General features: G+C 37.4%; 1 non-coding gene across 1 annotated transcript; it reads left to right on the plus strand.

Annotated features, from left to right (window-relative positions):
- The first annotated feature begins 283 nt into the window (after positions 1 to 283).
- On the plus strand, positions 284 to 394 carry Trnai-uau (transfer RNA isoleucine (anticodon UAU)). Its single transcript has 2 exons — positions 284 to 321; positions 359 to 394. It is a non-coding gene; the product is annotated as a tRNA-Ile (tRNA).
- Positions 395 to 6,371: the final 5,977 nt, after the last annotated feature.

A 6,371-nucleotide genomic window follows, 5' to 3' on the forward strand; every position in this document is an offset into this window, starting at 1 on the left:
ACCCTCGTCTGGGTTTGTTGTGACCGGGGGGAAACCACTAGCATTTTATGTTCTAAACACATAAGCTACCATGTTAGGCTTTATCCAAGTTTAATAAATCGACAATAGTATGGCATAAAATATGACGACACTTGCGGGCTGGACTGAGCTACCTAAACATCTCAGGTATTGTTTTATTACGGTTTTGAAACTGAGGCTTTTCACTGGTCTCAAGAAAGTTGTATATCAATTTTATGCTGTAGAATAACTAAGTCATGAAAAAGTTCATAATTTATAACCACGTGCTCCAGTGGCTCAGTCGGTTAGCGCGCCGTACTTATAGACAGTACCCTCACCTTGTGTAACAAGGGTTTGAGGAATGCGGAGGTCGTGAGTTCGATCCTCACCTGGAGCAAGATTTTTATCTGAACTGTTTTCTTTTTGTCTTAATTTGTCTGTTCAACATTCAGCATTTCATGTTGAACAAAGAATGAAGTCCACATATTTGTAGAATCAGTTTTGTTACATTTCCCTTTAAAGTGTGTTTTTCAAATGTCGAATGGTAAAAATTATTTTAATTATCAAAAAGACAAAATGTAGCGACTTCATGTTGGATAACTTTTTGTGATAATACTCTAATATAAGGAATATATGCGAGTTAATGTTTTCAATAATGAATTTATTTATTTAAAAATTATAGGAAGCTGGTTTATCTATTTCTATGGAGTACTCAAGATTATTTCACTTTTAGGACAGTGGCTAGCATTATTGTGGGAGGAATGCGGGTACATCGAGCGGAAACGTACATCGGCAAATCTTCCCACGTACAACCGGAGAGGAAGCCAGTATAAGCAGCCACCGTATTGATGAGAGGCTCATGGGGTCACTGCGCTGCACAAGCACGCCAACCTCTTTGGGTCACGTTCAATCATGGAGTAGAGACACGTATTTTCTCTTATCCATGGTAAATATGTTCATACCACTGAATCAATCAGATTGCCCGGAATGGGTTCGGAAACCTTCACTCTGTCATGGACTCCGTAGAGGACAGAAGTTATACCTCTGCTCACATCGCTGGTTCTCATAGCACTGTCAGTTTTCAACCCTTTCGCTAATTAGCAAAGTGTTTATTCAAGCATATTCTATGTATTATTGTGTGTAGACTGATAAAGTTATATTGTTTGTGAATAAGAAAAAAGTACGCCCTTCAGGTGTTATTTCAACTGTACAAGTTTCAAAATGTATGTTCTGTACAAGCAGGCTTTTATCGGCTGCAAGAAGCTGTGCTTTAAGAACAATGTTCTAGTATAACTGACAGGTTGGTGTCCTTTTTGAATTATATTCACATAGCAGCCCTATTACTTATCTGTTGTGATTTGTGTTTTAGTATTTTTTTTTTTTTTTGATCATTTTTATTTATTTTTTATTATTTCATGCTGAACAAAGAATAAAGCTCCCAAACTCTGAGTTTTAAGTATTTTAATTTTACATTCCATAATAATGTAAGGACGAATCTTTTGAATAAATTTTTCACAATAAACTGTAATCACATGGTATCCCAACACGTTACAATGTGACGACTTGTTTTTAACGTCTTCCGCTGAGTAAAATTCAAAACATCTCTGACACAAATTATTTCAATTGTATATGTCAAAGCATAACATAACTTATCATTAGATAGCATACTCTAACGTCATATTGAAAGCATTTTACTATGTAGAGCAGCAATGGTGTAGAGGTGAATCAGGCAATATTCCCCTTCTTGCGACCCGAGCGGAGCAGGTTTTGTCAGACCCGTCGACAGTTACAGTGTTTGCTGAGAGGGAAATACAGCTCCCGTGTTTAAAGACCTGCAGGATCACTCACATAATCCATGTACCGACCTACCCTGAAGTAAGAGATTTAGCAATATACTTCATCTTTTCAGTAATTATGACATAGACACTTTTATGCTCTTATCTGCTTTGTAAATGAAGGTAATCATGGGGCCCCAACTGTGTTGTTGTACCACATATATATCATGTACTGAGGCAAGAGTATGTCGTCATGAAACAGAGGCCTCAACTGTGATGTTGTACCACATATTATATCATGTACTGAGACAAGAGTATGTCGTCATGGAACAGAGGCCTCAACTGTGTGGTTGTACCACATATTATATCATGTACTGAGCAAGAGTATGTCATCACGGAACAGAGGCCTCAACTGTGTTGTTGTACAACATATTATATCATGTACTGAGACAAGAGTATGTCGTCACGGAACAGAGGCCTCAACAGTGTGGTTGTACCACATATTATATCATGTACTGAGACAAGAGTATGTCGTCACGGAACAGAGGCAAAAAAGGATTGGTTGTACCACATATTGTATAATGTACTGAGACAAGAGTATGTCGTCACGGAACAGAGCCTCATCTGTGATGTTGTGCCACATATTATATCATGTACTGAGAAAAGAGTATGTCGTCATGGAACAGAGGCCTCAACTGTGATGTTGTACCACATATTATATCATGTACTGAGAAAAGAGTATGTCGTCATGGAACAGACGATAGCAAAGTGACCTAATAGATAGTCATTCCATGAGGACTTCAAAATGACGTCACTGTGTGGTCAGAGCTACAAAACTACAAAGACCTTTCTATACTTGAAGAATTGAAAAATTCATTATCACTTCATGTAGCTCCATTGGCTCTGTCGGTTAGTGCGCCATAATACCTTCACCTTGTGTAACAAGGCTAGATAAATGCAGAGTTCGTGAGTTCGAGTCTCAGTTATTACTACTAAACTTTTGCCTGCATATGGTATCTCTTTGTTTTGGTCATTATAATACTGTCTGTTTCAGCATTTCATGCTAAACAAAGAATAAACGTGAAGCCCCGAAGTCTGACAGATTTGATTTTGAAATATTTTAATTTTATACATTTCATGATAATGCAAGAGCGAACTTTTGTTTTTAGTTTTTTCTAAACTGAATTCCCCACAATGAAGTTGTATTCACATACTCTCAAACAATTAACCTGGTAATTTTAATAGAAAGTCTGTTACCTGAGTGATGCTAGAATCTATTCTGCTAGTGGAACGGATTATTCTGTTAAATATAACACACATATTGCAGGATAGTATTTTGAATACGACACAGTAGCCTATTATGTTATAATAACAGAATGTGTCATTCCAGCGTCGTTCAAACATCAGATTTTCTGTTATACTTAACAGATGTAGTTGCCATACGCCTTTTGAGTGATGAATTGTTTTTAATTTAGTCTGATCTGTAAACTTATAAAATATCTGTTACACAAATTATTTGAAATTATTTGTCAACCTTAAACCTTAACGAGTTGTATAAATCTGCATAGTCTTCACAAACATACAGTCAGCCAAATGCCAAGTTCTCGGTTATCGCCTTACCAGCCGGACACCTACACTTAGAGGAAATCGGGGCTAGTATTCTAGGCTACCCTCACTCAAGGTCACATCCACCGGCTTCAATGTCAAGGTAGGTTTCGTATTGCGCTGCTCGCTAAGACACCTGTTTTAGTTTACGAAATATTTCTTGTATTTTTAACTCTATGAGATTCACATTTAAACAGGAGACTGTTTTATTATTGGATCCAACTGAGTCTTGTTTAAAGATCTGAAACTCTTATAGCATCCCAAGGGACATTGTCTGTCCAAAAACGCAGAATACAAACCGGTTCCCAAAATACACCAGCTTGTATGATAGTGAGCGGCTACAGCGTGGGGATAGCTGACTACAACATGTGTTGTCTAAATCGGCTGTTGAGCTATATAGGTATAGAGATCCGCAGATTCTTTTTTACAATATTCTACAAATAGATACGAAAAAATAGGCTTCGCGTGAGTATATTTTTCTTACCAGTTATCAGAGAGCAAAAACGGTGTATAAGTCATTACATTGCCCCTGTAGTATCTACGGGGTTATTTACTTATGCCTTGTACTGGAAACTTACCGTGCGCTCATCATATGTACTAAACAATGCTCTGTGCAGATTGGACTTCGCTTTGTGGCGTTTTGCGGAGACCTTGCCCGCCCATTGATTACTTCAAAGGGCATTGAAATTAAATGTCCTATAAGTGAAGACATTTGGCGTGTTTAGCGCATCTAAATCTTAGACTAGAATGACCTGGGATTTATTCATGATTTACCTGTTAGCATGTTTGTGTCCTTTTCTTTTTTTTGATCTAGTTGTTTTGCATTCTTTTTTTTTCTTCTTTTCTTGTTGTTGTTTTTCTTTTTTTGTCTTACTTTTTTCACGCATATATTTATTTAGTGTTCTTTCTTTGTTTATTCCGTCTTGAACGCAACTCTTTTACTTTTACGACTGCTCCCTGTAGGTTGAAGAAATGTCCCGGCGTTAAAATCACTTCATTTCAACAACTTCCTAAAGGTTTTACACAAGCTTAAAAACCACATGTATGAACCGCTTTATTTCCTTGTTCTAATTTCTCAGTGCTGAGCACCAACAGCAACAAGTACCGTGACCCGACTTCAAGGCGGACGCTCGAACCTTTTGGCCGTGTGACCACATACTGATTATTACACTAGCATTGAAGAAATGTGTTTGGCAAGGGAAATATATTGTTTAAAACAGTAATGGGTACTCCAGTTCGTGTTTATATTCTTGAAAAATATCATTACATATGAAAGTAAATGAATAAGACCTAGAACCGTTCACGACGTATTGTAATGTTCGTCAAAATATACACATTAAACACCGTGTAGACGTTTTATACATGTCAATGTGGTTAAGGTGCTTTTGAAAGTTTACATTAAAGTTTTTCAGTCAGTAAACACAGACTGGTTAAATTTTGATTAAAACTTTTCCGAATAGTGATTTCTTCATCATATGTCTCTGTCTCTTATTGAAAATATTGAAAATTATTAATTACGGCTAATTTGTAATTAATATTTAATATTTGCTACTTTTTTGGACTACAGTACATATGGCTGGTGAATGCCGTGTATAACAGTATCCTAACGGAATAGTAATTTGATAAAAAATAAAGAATTAAATAATCAGTTTTAAGGAAATAATCATTCTTAGTCGTGATAATCTGAACCTCTCGTGATTGCAAGAGTGAAATATCATGGCGGCCGTTGTTTTCGGAGACCTTTATGACGTTATGCACGGAATATATGTACTAAGGAGGTGTGCTTACGTATTATACGTGTATATTTGATTTAAACTGACATGGTTGCCTTGTAAAATAGTCCCGCGGATTTGAACTTCGAGCTCTTCCTTTGTAAAAGACTTTCCAGACGAGATGACATCAAACGTTTTAAACAAATACTGATGTTCTGTAAACCTTCCGTGGAAAAACGATGGTGGGAAACATATTGCTTTATAACTTCAGTCAGGCAATTCAGAATGGATACGAAACGGCGACTGGGTGGGTGTTTTTTTCTCCATTTCCGCGCCTCTGGTATGTACATCATGTCTGTCAGTGTCAATTAGAGTAACCGGTTAAATTGCCTCTTACATGCACGAGACTCGCGATACCACAGGAAAATGGTGGCCTGCTTTATTAGCTGTTAAGATCCTTGAACATCTTCCAGTTTAAAACTTTGCGTACAATGGCGTGTAATCGCAACAGAGGTTGTACTAGGAGACCATGTGTTCTGTGGCAGCTGTGTAATTAATGTCGATGTCAGAATCGAGGAAGGGTAGGTTTAGCTAACTAGAAGCCATCTCAAGGTGTAACTTTAGCATCTCTTGAGTTTAAATCACCTTCCAACGTGCGCTTGGAGTCCATGAACGAATGACTAAGAGCATACCGACGAAATTTGTAATTTATTTCTAGGGCGATTTAGAGTTGTTTACTCTTGACACGATGATAATGTCTGCCACACAAATGAGTGGTTTATGAGCGCACGGGATAAACTCTGGGAAACAGCCTTGGGGAATCAAAGTATATAAACGTCATAATTCTTTTAAACATCCCTTTGCATTTTTAAAATGAGATAAAATAGAAAGGAATAATTTGCATATTTGCAACTGAAGTTTTCTTTCCATGCTAGGAGAAGCATCCGGGTTATCTATATATTTCATCACAAAGGGGTGTTATAAACCTGGGACTAAATTCCATGATTAACCGCACTATATTAATGTGGGCGTCGAGACATTCCATTACATTTTTCATAAAGCGCCAGTGGACAGTCCGGAAATAAACTATTCTGCTGTAGTGACATCTACAGTGATAGCTATCACTACAGCTTTGTTGGGGAGAGCGCCTGATTCTGGAGAGTTAGGCTGGTCACGTGCTCCCAGTAAGTTCATCGATGACGTCATTTCAGAATATTTCCGACCATAGGCGGAAAGTATACATAAAATAGAGGGGTAATAAAGATTTCCAAAATACGTGTCA

This window comes from Liolophura sinensis, chromosome 12 (assembly GCF_032854445.1).
Source record: "Liolophura sinensis isolate JHLJ2023 chromosome 12, CUHK_Ljap_v2, whole genome shotgun sequence".
NCBI classification, from domain to species: Eukaryota; Metazoa; Mollusca; class Polyplacophora; order Chitonida; family Chitonidae; genus Liolophura; species Liolophura sinensis.